Source organism: Xyrauchen texanus, chromosome 19 (genome assembly GCF_025860055.1).
Source record: "Xyrauchen texanus isolate HMW12.3.18 chromosome 19, RBS_HiC_50CHRs, whole genome shotgun sequence".
NCBI lineage: Eukaryota > Metazoa > Chordata > Actinopteri > Cypriniformes > Catostomidae > Xyrauchen > Xyrauchen texanus.
The window spans coordinates 22,559,364-22,572,872 of NC_068294.1; positions in this window are offsets into that span (position 1 = coordinate 22,559,364).

Genomic DNA, 13,509 nt, shown 5'->3' on the forward strand with positions numbered 1-13,509 from the left:
TCCGCACACCCGGCAGGGGGTGGGTTAGTGACTGAGGTCCTGTAGCGGCGTCCTCTGAACTCGTCAAAACTGGCTGGCTGGGGAACAGTCGTGGGGCTGAGGGCGGAGGGTCCACGTCCAGCGTGCCGGGACTGTTGAGGTGTGGTGGCAGAGTGCCGTGAGAACGGCATTTGCGGGCCAGGTGACCCAGAAAGGTCAAATTGCTCTATTAGCGAAAAACATGCAAAAAATACCTTTAACTGAAGGTTCTCTTCCCCGCCCTCCACCGGGGGACAGAGTGGTCTGTTTACCAACTCCGGAGCAAACGTATCGATCTCTGGGTCGTCCGTCTCAGGAACGATTGGGAGCCTTCCGGGTCCTCGAAGGGGTCCGTGAGACGGGGGGGTGTGCGCTTCCTGCGGGGTGCTCGACGCTGGGGCTAAGAGCTGGGCCCACTCTTGGTTGAGGCGGAGCAGCATGTTTTTTTGTTGTTTTTTTTACCGCAGGAGGATGTCCTCGGTGAGCAGACGGGGCATGGCCCCTGGCGGCAGGTTTGCGGCGGGGCGGGATGCCTCTGTCTGCTTCTTCACTGCTGAGGACTGCTGGGCGGAGTCGTCAAAGGTGCCGCTGAATGGATGGAGCTGGGAGACAGGGAAGTTTGAGAAAGCATGCTTTGTCTACCTCCCGTATTTTGACCAGGTCCAGTCCATAGATTAAGTTTCCGGACCACAAGGGTGGCCATCGCCCATTCGAGTGCCGGCACTTCTGACCATCATGGCCCGGGGGCACGATCGGTCATTGAGCACAGTTCCTGCAGCACATCAAAAACAGGACTACCCAAGTGCAAGTTTTGAAGTGCCTTGGCCTGGTGATGGTTTCAGGAGGGGCCATGGCATGCAGCGCGGAAGCGGCATGGTACCGCTCCACCGCAAGGTTAGTGATAGTGGAGGAGCGAGGAAGCCGGCGGCTTACTCAACTCGTCATGCACGTCTGGGAAGAAAGGAACCGGGGGGGGCACGGCTGTGAGCGGCACACATGCCCGCGTAAACAATCAACCCGGGAAAGCATAGCGGACCTCTGTGCGTCAGGCTCAGACTGGGCGAGCAGACCCGAAGGTGGTGGCCCAGACGAGTCATCAGCATCAGACGCCGCTGTAACACTCTCCAATGCAGCGGCGATGTCGTCATCCAATTCGGACTCATCCCGAGATCGGACGGAAGCAAGCAAGCGTGCCGGGTGGTTCAACGGCATTTACCCGGCGAACGGAGCCCGTCATTATCCCCAAATCGCCTCCATCGCCCACAGTCCCTGCCTCAATTCCGTAGGAAGGAGGCGAGCTGCGGGGGGCGGCTGAAGTGGCTTTCTCTCATGACAAAAGAAAGCTGCGACTGCAATGCTGCCACGGTTATGTTCTCGCACTGAGAACATAAACCATTGGAGAGAAATCACTCATCCTGAGCTCGGACGGAAGCAAGCAAGCATGCCGGGGAGGTGGCTGGTTCGAGGGGTAGATCCAACAGCAGGCAGCGTCAGAGGAACAGGAACGGGTGTGTAACTCGTAGCTGACTGCATACAAGACCATCGGCACCCAAGAAAATTTCTGAATGAACTCGACGTATTTGCCCGCCTTTATGCCCGTATGTCTGGGGGCGGGGTATGCAAATACTGTCTGCCTAATCCCCATTGGCCTTTTTTCATAGATCAAAGGCATATTCGGCACTCAAGAGAGACCCCTAGTGTCGCTTATTCGACACAAGGTCGAGAGAGCGACATATGGGGAAAAGCAAGTTAAAGGTTTTAAGGTTAATGCTCTAACAAGTTTTAAATTGTTTTTGCTTGAATTTCTCATTTGTAAGTCTCTTTGGATAAAAAAATCTGCTAAATGAACAAATGTGAATGTACAGTAAATGTAAATGTTAGTCAACAAAACCTACCTTCCTACCCTAAGCTCTAAACCTAAATGTAACCAATAATGTCATGAAAAACAAATATAAGATTACAAACAGATGAGGTTTTTTAAATTAATGCTCTGTCGAGTTTTAATTAAACAAAAGCTACCTCCCAACCCTAAACCTCAAACCTAACAAATAGTGTCATAAAAGCAAATGTAAGATTATAAATGCAATTGCTGAAGCAATCTTATAATTTGGTTTCTGTGACGCGTTTGGCTCACATGTCGACTTGTGTGCTCTGAAGAACTCCATGTACCAATGACATAATAAATTGCATATCCAATATAAATGTGTGTTTTCAATTCCAGTTCTGGGGACTGTCAGGACTGTACTGTTTATTTTTGATGTCTCCAATAAGGGAAATTGTGCACTGTGGGTCACGTAGACTGGAATGAAAACCACTGGTCTAAGAGACCTGATTTTGTAATAACAAAATGTTGTTACTGGATTTTGCCTTTGCACAGAAATATACACCACCAAAAAAAACCTCTGCATCTATCTTTTTCTCACAGTTTTTTTTTTCAACCTAATGTCTGTAAACACCTTGACAGTCTGTTTCTCAATGTACAACAACAGAGAGACAAATTGCAGTACTCACACTTTGCTTTGCCAAAGACTCGCACTGTCAGGTTGAAGCTAATGGAACTCGATTTGCAGAAGTTTGGCCAAAGCCACAGAATGACAGCCAACAGAGGGTCAACACTGAGATAGAGTGAGTGTGTTTGTAGACAAGAGATCAGAGGAGGATTTTGTTTTGGTAGGTGGATGGTAGGAGTTTCTTTAATGCTCCAGCCTTGAGTGGAAGATGGCAGGCAGAGTCTTCTGCTCTGTGCCTGTGGTGTGATTGATATGAAAAGAACACCAAAAGCGCCACGGGGGTGATTCCCCCAGCCCTCGCCCACGCTACATGCACTGGTTCCCCTCTGCAGTCAGTCGGGCTGCCCCCTCTGGCCGACAGTGATGGAGAGGAAGGGCTGGTGTGGGGAGCAGGGGTATGATGGCAGTGCATTGCTGCTCTGCCCCTGAGGACAGACCTCCCTTCATCCTCAATCACAGCGGGCTCTCTTCTCACCTCATCATTCCATCTCTCTATTTACTCATCCATCTATCTATCATATAATCCAGAGGTTTACGGAGTGACAAGGTTGTAATTACGCATTGAAAATAAGAGGCAGATGCTCTCTCCAAGAAATCACCATCATTATCTTCATCATTAAGATGATTTAGCTTCATAAGAATTTATCCAATAAACCATTTTGGAGAATTTGCCCCAAATTAGCAATGATGCCATGTATTTTGTGTATGATTAAAGCCATTTAAATGCTACTTTATTCCTAAAAGTAATCTTAGAATATTATAATTTATAATTAATATTTACAGTCTCAGTCTTTCCATAGTTCCGAGGTGAAGTGTCTACTTTGTGGCTAGGGTGACCAGATGACATGATGAAAAATCGGGATGCAACCAAATGTAACTATTTATTGAATTACATGTCAAATATTATATCAGCTGATATAAGTGAAAGTTTGTAGTTTTGCACAAACTTGTAAGTGTCAAATACTTAATTAAACATTATTATAAAAATAAATAAAATAAATAAATTGGAATTGAGTAGAGAACTTATGACAGATCAATACATGAAAAACACAAATTTATACAGACAATTAAATGCAGATATATACAATGAATGTGTCCCAAAATTACATTTAAAGATGCACTTTATACATTAAATGTATCAAAGCCATGTCAGAGTAGAGGCTGTAGTAGGCTATATGAAGAAGACACATTAGTTTGCCATTTGATTACCTTGACCTGTACTGTACGCCACTATTATCATTCATTCCTCCCTATTTTTTGGCTTCTATCCGGAGAGGCGACTTTCTTATGGGCAGACAGCAGCAGAGGTGTGAGGAGGCGCTGAGGGGGAAAGTTTAGCACAGGCTGGTATCTGCTCAGAGAAAGTATAGCTGATTCTGACTACGCAAAATATTATTTTGTTACTCTGCCATGCTTTCTCATGACAGCTCGTAAAATCTGTACTGTCCCAGTTTTATTGGAACATCTGGTCACCCTATGTGTGGTGCTAAAAGCAAGTTAAAGGGTTTAAGGTTACTGCTCTATCAAATTTTAAATAGTTTTTTATTTAATTCCTCATTTGTAAGTCTCTTTGCCTAAAAGTGTCTGATAAATTAATAATTGAGAATAAATGTTAATCAACAAAACCTACCTTCCTACCCTATACCTAAATGTAACCAATAGTGTCATGAAAAACAAATAAAACAGTTTTTTTAAGTTAATGCACTGGCGAGGTTTAAATAAACAAAAGCTACCTCCCAATCCTAAACCTTAAACCTAACTGATAGTGTTATAAAAGCAAATGTGAGATAAGAAATGCAATTGCTGAAGCAACTATGTACTGTAATTTGGTTGTGTTTCTGTGACACGTTTGGCTCACATGTCGACTTGCATGCTCTTAAGGACTCCATTGCATAGCAAGCGCAACGCTCTCTCAATTGAGATACGGTGCAATTTGGTTGTATTCACATATAAGCTTATAAATGTACTTGATTATGTAATGTAAAGTTAAAATGCATCGCCTTACAAGTCATGCACTATAGTCAAAGTTTTTTTTTAATGTCAAAAGACATCATTTGTTTTCGCCAGTAAACTGCTGTCATGCGTTCAACCAGCCAGGTAAAAATTATTTTGCCAAAATGTACATTAGGCTTAGTAATGTGATTTTACAAGACCATTGTGGATGTAACTAAAGCCAATAGTTTGTTTTTTTTTTAAAAAGGGAGACAATTCCTTCTCTATGCCTCTCTCTTACTTCCTGTTTTGAAAGGAAATACGTCAACACAGAAAGCAAACTTTGCTCAAGCCATTTATGGGCTCTTTAAGCTCCCCCACTATGTGTGGGATTCCTTGAATCAGCAAATGGAACCTTGAGATAGCGGGAGACTTCAAATGCAAGCACTGTTTCTAATCATCATACAGAGATGCAACAGCAGGCTAATCTCATTTTAACATTACACACAGTGCCTGCAGTTATGTGCCTTCCTCATGCAAACCACAAGCGAAACAGAGGCACAGTCAGTTTTAACGGAGAATTAGGAATGCCGTAATGATTTAACAGGTTGTCCATTCCAAGAATATTAATAACTGTAGCATTTTCTTAGGAGAAAAATGTCATCCCAATTTAAGGTAAATCTGTAAATTAGATTTACATGTTTTCCCTGTGCCTAGGTCATGATTTTAAGCTTATCACTTATTTATGTGCTAGCAAATGTATAAATACATAATCTTTTCCCTCCCTGTGGCACTCTTCCTGCATCTCATTCAAAGCCTGTGCTGTTTTTAATGTTTTATCTCTTCTTTATATTTTGAAGCTACCTCAGCTTCACATATTCGGCTGTCCTAAGACTGCCTGACTGTCTGGCTTGCAGTAGGTGAGGGCTTATTTCAAAATCCCATCATTAGACACTTCATTTGCCTGCACAGCAGAGCCAATATTTACAGTCATTGAAGGTGGCCACTGTGCTGTGGAGTAAAACCTCTACTCTATTGGCCTAGAGGCTGATAACACTGACCCACAGTCAAGCACTACCCTGGGGGAGCCACTCAGGGGCTCTGTAAAGCTCCATCACCCGCACACTAGCAAAAAGAGAGAAGAGAGAGATTTTGAATAAATAAGCTTTGACAAAAAATACAGCTACGGTATATGGCTTAAACCGCTGTGAAAATTTGAATGAATATTTACTGAATCTTATAGTTTTTCTGATTTATTTGTCATTAACATTATGGCATTTATTTAGTGTGCAAAACAAACTGTCGTACTTCATTTAATCTGAAGTAAGTCTTTATAGTATGATGAATTTCAGCATTTGCTGCTGTTGATCTGTTGCGCTTTAGCAGGTTTAAGATCAGTAACCCTTCACTTCTAATTGTGTCAGGCATGCATTTAGCCGTGATTTTCAAAACATCTCACATTAGTATTCATAGATATGTGTACATAATTTTCATTTTGTACATTTAGATTCATAAGTTCAATGGGTGCATATCATCTAAAATGCAAGAGCAAGCTTTTTTTAACAAATGTACAGCTTTACAAATGTACTAATAAAAGTATAAAAAGCCATAGTCGTGGATGTCGTCCTTCAGAGAGGGCCACCAAAACTTCTTCGAGAGCAGCTCTGTAGAATGGGTGATACCAGGATGGCCGGAACAAAGGGAAGTATGTACCCACTGCATAAGCTGAGGGCAAATTATGGTAGGCACATACATCTTATTGGGGGGAGTTTGAGGAGGCGCGGGTTCATTACCTTGAGCCTTTAGGATAGCCTCCGTCAATTCCCACCTCACGGAGGCTACTAGGCATGAAGCAGGGAGAATAGTATCTGGCTCCGAAGGTTTAGATCCATAGCTGAAGAGTCTGGAGAGAGCGTCAGCCTTGGTGTTCTTAGAGCCTGGGTGAAAAGTTACCGAAAAGTTAAAACGAGTGAAGAACATAGCCCATCTGGCTTGTCTGGGGTTTAACCGCTTGGCTGAACGAATGTACTCAAGGTTCTTGTGGTCGGTGAAGACAATGAAAGGAAACTTCGAACCCTCCAACCAGTGACGCCATTCTTCCAAGGCTAGTTTAATAGCTAGCAACTCTCTGTTCCCGACATCATAGTTTTGCTCAGGGGAGGACAGTTTATGGGAGTAGAAGGCACAAGGGTACAGTTTAGCGGGAGCCCCGTGCCGCTGCGAGAGTACTGCTCCCACGCCTACCTCAGAGGTGTCCACTTCCACAACGAAAGGGAGAGTAGGATCGGGCTGCTTGAGAACTGGGGAACTGGTAAAAGTGTCTTTCAGAGCTTGGAAGGCTTGTTAAGCAGGAGTGTTCCATGTTAGGGACTTGGGTTTGCCTGGTGTCAGAGCAGTGAGAGGTGCAGCAATCCTCCTGAAGTTCCGAATGAAGCGCCTGTAGTAATTGGCGAAACCTAGGAAACGCTGGAGCTCCTTCAACGTCTTAGGCTCTGGCCAGGACTGGACTGCAGCTACCTTGTTGGTTTCCATCCTCATCGTTCCTGCGGACAAGACATACCCCAAAAAGGAGACAGAGGAACGATGAAAGGCACACTTCTCTGCTTTAACGAACAAATCGTGTTCTCTGAGTCTCTGTAACACCCTGGAGATGTGGTCTGTGTGTTCAGATAGTATAGAGGAGTAAATCAGCAAATCATCAATGTAAATGATGAGGAATTGGTCTAACATGTCTCGAAAGATCTCGTTCATGAAGGACTGGAACACCGAAGGAGAGTTAGCGAGGCCGTAAGGCATAACCAAGTATTCGTAGTGCCCCCTAGTGGTGATGAACGCAGTCTTCCACTCGTCTCCCTTTCTAATGTGCACGAGGTTGTATGCACTCCTGAGGTCAAGTTTGGTAAATATTTGGGCTTTGCTGACTTGTTCAAGCGCTGGCTGGATAAGAGGCAAGGGATAGGCGAACTTTACAGTTACATTATTCAAGGCACGGTAATCGATACAAGGACGAAGTCCGGCATCTTTCTTGTCCACGAAGAAGAAGCCCGACGCTACTGGGGAGACAGAAGGTCGGATTATGCCAAGGTTGAGCGCCTCGTCGATGTAGTCTTCCATGGCCTTAGTTTCAGGCAGGGTTAAGGGGTATACTCTGCTCTTATGGAGCGGGGCCCCGGAAGAAGATTGATGGCGCAATCCACACTGAGGGAGGTTAACCTGGGTCTTTTCGAACACATCAGCATAAGCAATATACTAAGAGGGAATGGAGACAGGAGACTTCATTTCGGGGCTGTCTACAGAGGTTGAGAAAACAGGTAGGTGAATACAATGAGACAGACAGTGATTATTCCAGCACAACAGCTCCCCCGTGCGCCAGGAAATATGGGGGTCATGAAGAGATAGCCAGGGGTGGCCTAAAACCACTGGGTCTCTGGGTGAACGAACAACAAAAAACTGAATGGTTTCCTTGTGGAACAAGCCTACTTGAAGGGACAACGGCACAGTTCTGTGGGTAATAAATCCAGAGCCGAGAGGTGCTCCATCCAAAGAATTGACCTTGAGGGGCGGTTCAACCGGACTAAGAGGGATCCCAAGTCTTTGGGCCAAGCTATCGTCCAAAAAATTCCCTGCTGCCCCGGAATCAACTAGGGCTGGGGCAGAAAAGGAGACATCGTTACGGGTCAAATCCACAGGGAGGCAGACTTGTTTCTGGGTAATACTAAGAATTACTGATGTTCTAACCTGGCTTCTGGAGGGGGAAGGCTGAGGACAGACTGGGCATGAAGCAATGCGATGACCCGGCTTACCACAGTACAGACAGAGACGCTGTGTCAAACGTCTGGCTCGCTCTGCAGGGGTTAACGGAGCGTGACCAAGCTGCATGGGTTCAGGACTGGGAGAGCTTTCGAGAGGTGGGGGGTGTGATGAGTCGGAAACCACAGTGCGTTCCTGGTTAACGGAAGAACTTCTGAAAGCGCGATCTCGTAGGAGATTATCCACTGTAATGGAGAGTTGGATATAATTCTCCAAAGACAATGATTCTCCCCGGCAGGCTAGCTCCATCTGCAATTGAGGACTCAAACCCAGGCGATAGACAGTCAGAAGAGCGGGGTCGCTCCACCCGCTACCCGCGGCAAGGGTGCGGAAATCAAGGGCATAATCGGCTGCAGTGCGTGACCCCTGCTTCAAGAATACGAGGCTGCTACCCACATCTCTTCCAGCTGCAGGATGATCAAATACAACGGCTATCTGGTGACAAAATTGATAATAGGAAGCTAGAAGGGAGCTATTTGCTGTCCACATTGCGGTGGCCCATTGTCGTGCTCTGCCGGTAAGTAGCGAAATCAAAAAATTAACCCTCTCACTGTCGGAGTGCAAATGGGGGTGATATTTTAAGTAGAAACTGCACTGCATCAAAAAGCCCTGGCAATTGTCAGAAGACCCATCAAACCTCTCGGGGGGTTGAAAACTTGCGGCGCTCGGCAATACGTTGGGAGTATCAGCGGGTTCAGGGACCGGTACAGGTGGGACTGGATTCAATAGATCAGAAAGAACACGTACCGTTTGTAGGATTTCTTGGATCTGCTGTCCCTGGGTTGTTAACACTTGTTCATGTCTCCCAACAGTAGATCCTTGAGAAGAAATTGCCACACAAATCCGCTCTAGTGAGCCTTGAAGGTTTTCCGCTGAATCCATGATGAATTAAAGGGGTTGGTTATTCTGTAACGAATACTGGACGAGATGGATTCAATTGCAGGAAACAGCTTTATTAGCAGACAGGCAAATGTACAAAGGGGCAAATCCAAAGGAGCGTAGTTAAAAGGAGAGCATGATGTCAAAGCCAGGAGATCAGATAAACAAAACAAAACACGAGAAAGAACAAACTGGGGAAGACAAGCGAAACACTAGAGTTGGCAAAGCAGCGTGGGTGACAAAACAATAACCAACAACGGTAAGGAGAAAGGGCAGGGTATAAATAGAGAAAAGAAACGGTGCAGGTGAAACTAATATTCGGGTGATTGGGAACGAGTGTGAGAGATGGAAGGGGCGGAGTGGACTTGGGAACTGGAGTTCGTTACAGTAACCTTGCTAAGATCCGCACCCCCCTTGGTTACGGTTGTTCGCTCTGATAAACTCTGCAGAATTCCCCATAGGAATGAATGGGAGATTGTCGTGAATAGCACAGTTTTATTTTTATTAATATTCTCATAAGTGGAATAAATAATAAACTTAAGTGGGCTGGAATGAAGAGTGACGTAGTTTTTTTGTATAAGAATTTGTTAAATTACACAGTAATTTGATTGAAAACTGCGAAGACTGTGAATCATAATAAAGAAAAATGATTATCACAGTCACTTTAAAAGAGAAAATCATCTTTTGATAGCAATTACACATCTGATGTAAGTGGCCAGAACTGCTTATAATGTCTCATAACTAGGGCTGTCGCATATACCAATATTTGCTGAGAAAGCCCCTCATATAACAATAATTCAATATATTGTGATGAAATAATTATACATAGTTATCTTTAAATATAAAAAATAAATATATATATATATATATATATATTCAAATAATTAAAATGCATTGCATTCTTGTGGCAGAAGAGTTAATCATTGATAAGACAATACAAAAAGCGGCTTTAGAATACAATGTTTTGTTTACTACCATATTATTGAACATAAGCCAATCATTTGCATACAGTTCACAGCAATCCATTTCACAAGTGAATTTGTCAATCAGTTTGAGATTTACTATGAGGGCTTGTTTAAGAGCCCGTCAATTTACACCTGCGTCAGACATGCTTGTGTAGCGTCTCGGGTGCATTGCGTCATAAACATAAAATGTTTAGGTCACTGTGTCAAGTTAAATATAGTTCCCTGTCTGTCACTCACTTCGACGTTGTGTCGAAGTGAGCGACATGTATATACCCATATGTCCGCCCCCGAAATACGTCTGTTTCATTCAGAAATTTTCTTCGGAGCCAATGGTCGAGTATGCAGCGAGCTGCGTGTCACACACACCTGTTCCTCTTACTTCTGAGTGATCTGCTGTTGGATCTTTGCGTCTTTCTCCTTCTCTGCACGGCATTGCAGTTTGCCCCTGGGCGCTTCGACAGCGCAAACTAAAAGAGTGTTTGTAAAAGAATGACTTTTCTCTAAAAGAGTATTTTCCTCTAAAAGAGCAATACACAGCTGCGCTGAACGTCCTTTTCAGGAAGCGTCTTTATAAAGATGGCCACACTTGCTCCTATCTCCCAGTTCGGCCTCTTCAGCGACACCATCGAGGACTTCGCCCAGCAGTTCTCAGTGGTGAAAAAGCAGACGGAGGCGATTTCACACATCCTGCCCTGCCGCACACCTGCTGCCACGGGCCAAGCCCCGTCTGCTCACTGAGGGCATCCTTCTGCGGCTAAAAAACGTGCAGACCACTCCGTCCCTCGGTGGAGGGCCGGGAGGAGAATCCTTGTTTGAATTTATTTCATTTGCCGCACCCTCTCGGGGCTGCGGTACCCACATTCTCAATAAAATTGTTATTTCCTTTGTCTCTGGGTCACCTGGCCCGCAAATGCCGTTCTCACGGCACTCTGCCGCTACAACTCAACAGTCCTGGCATGCTCACACGCTGCCTTCAGCCCCACGACTGTTCCTCGGCCGGCCGGTTTAGGCGTCTAGAGGACGCCTCCACCGGACCTCCTCCTCAGTCACTCTCCCACCCCCTGCCGGGTGTGCGGACCAAGGTATTTGCTTCAAGTCTTTTCTCAGCATCAGAGCCTCGGAGCCTCCCGACGCCTTACTACCTGCTCCGCCCCGCTGCGATGCCTCGCTGGGTGCTTCAAAAATAATCGTCCCGTTAGTGCCCCTAGCATGGAGCTTGGATGCGTGGCTTTTACTTCCCAACCCGTCACGCCCATTCCCAACCCGTCACGGCCAGGACCATCCGACTCGGTTATGCAATTCAGTTTGCCAGCCCTTGCCCGCTCTGAGAAGCTGGCATCCGCATACTCAACTACCTCGACGACTGGCTCATCATGGCCCACTCCCGAGAGTTACTATGCACCCACAGGGACCAGGTACTCAGTCACCTCAGACGCTTAGGGCTTTAGGTCAACTGGGAAAAGAGCAAGCTCACCCCGGTTCAGAGCATCTCTTTTCTCGGCATGGAGTTAAACTAAGTCTCTATGTCAGGATGCCTCACCAACGAGCGCACGCAGTCAGTGCTGGTATGCCCTGCTGCCTTCTGGCCAGGCACTGTGGTCCCTTTACCTCCTGGGGCATATGGCGTCCTCCACGGCGCTGCGCTGGCACATCAACTGCCTAGAGCTGTTGACTGTATTATTTGCCCTGCGGAGGTTTCTCCCACTGGTTCAGGGCAAACACGTCTTGATCAGATCAGACAGCACCACCGTGGTAGTGTACATATATCGCCATGGCGGCGTATGCTCCCGCCACATGTCACAACTCGTACGTCGTCTCCTTCTTTGGAGCCAGCTGCGACTCAAGTTGATGCGTGCCACTCACATCCCCGGCAACCTCAATGTGGTGGCGGACGAGCTATCACGACAACGCTTGCCCAGTGGAGAGTGGAGGTTTCAACCCCAGTCGGTACAGCTGATTTGGGAAAGGTTCGGCAAGGCTCAGGTAGACCCGTTCGCCTCCCAAGAGACCTCCCACTGTCCGCTCTGGTATGCCTGAACAGAGGCTCCCCTTGGGGCAGATGCACTGGCACACAATGCAAGTACGCATTTCCCCCAGTGAGCCTTCTTGCACAGGTGCTGTGTCTCGTACTCCTCGCGACAGCCCCTCCCTGGCAAATTTCCCTGAGGAAAGACCTTATTTCTCAGGGACGGGGCACACTCTTCCTCCCCCTCTCTGGGCAGGTGTGGTCTCCGCAGGGTATTTTCCCCCTGAAAGAATAGGAAACTGTGTAAGACCCCCTTCCCCGATGCTTGTAAGGGCCCCAGCCATTGACTCTATGCGAGAAACATAGAGAGAAAAGATGCCCGGCTAGGCTCGGCCCGTTCAAGTACCTGCCCGCTCCTGTGTCAGCAGTACACGTACATGGCTCAATGCATGGGGTGATTTAAATTGGACCCCTAGTGTCACTTCTTCGACACAACGTCGAAGTGAGCGACAGACGGAGGATACATCCGTAACCTAGACGTTTAATACTAGTCTTGAGATTAGTTTGAATTTGCGCTCCATCAAATGTTTTGAACGCAAGAACGTAACGAACGTCTGTTTTGTGCTGTATGGTTGTTTTCTTCACTGTATAAACTGTGCGTTGCCCATACAGCTGAAATTTCAATTACTGCCCTCTGGAGTAAACATGTTCCTTATTACAATCTGGGGGCATTGGGATTATTTTTTTAAAGTATTATTTTTTATCAAATGAATCGCACTGAATAAATGCGTTAAATCAACAGCACTACTCATAACACATTCATTTTGATGCTTATAATATTTATTTACTATATAGCATTTAGTATTACATGAATCACTACTTTAATGAATTAACTTTCAGTTATTAGCTTTAATTTATCTTGGAGGAAATGTAGATTTTCTAGCTGATGTTATTCATGCTTTTTTGGAAATGAGGACTGACCACTGGGACTGACACAATTTAGTCCATAGTATGCTCTACTTGACATTTATTAAATGTATTGATTTATTTATTTTTTAAAGAAAGAAAAACACTGTGTTCACTTTGTACCTAGTGTGACTATTGCATGTGATGTGGCAACATTGGTTTTTTTTTAATAAAATCCTGCTTTACATCTCCACTCCAGTAGGGTCTCATTGGAAAATAACAAACGTGTCAGAGTAATGGAGGCACAGCAACAGTTGCTAAGACAGGATTGGTCAGAAACACTTTTAAGGTGGGGCTTAGCAAAGGGTCAGTTGGAATTGACATATGACCTTAAAAGGGCTTTTCAGACTGTACTTAACCCCGGGTTATCGTAATTTCAATCCGCTTTTAACCCTGGGTAAAGCAAAATTTAATATTAGTAATTTTGAAATGGGGTTATCACCGCTTTCAACCCAAGGTTAAG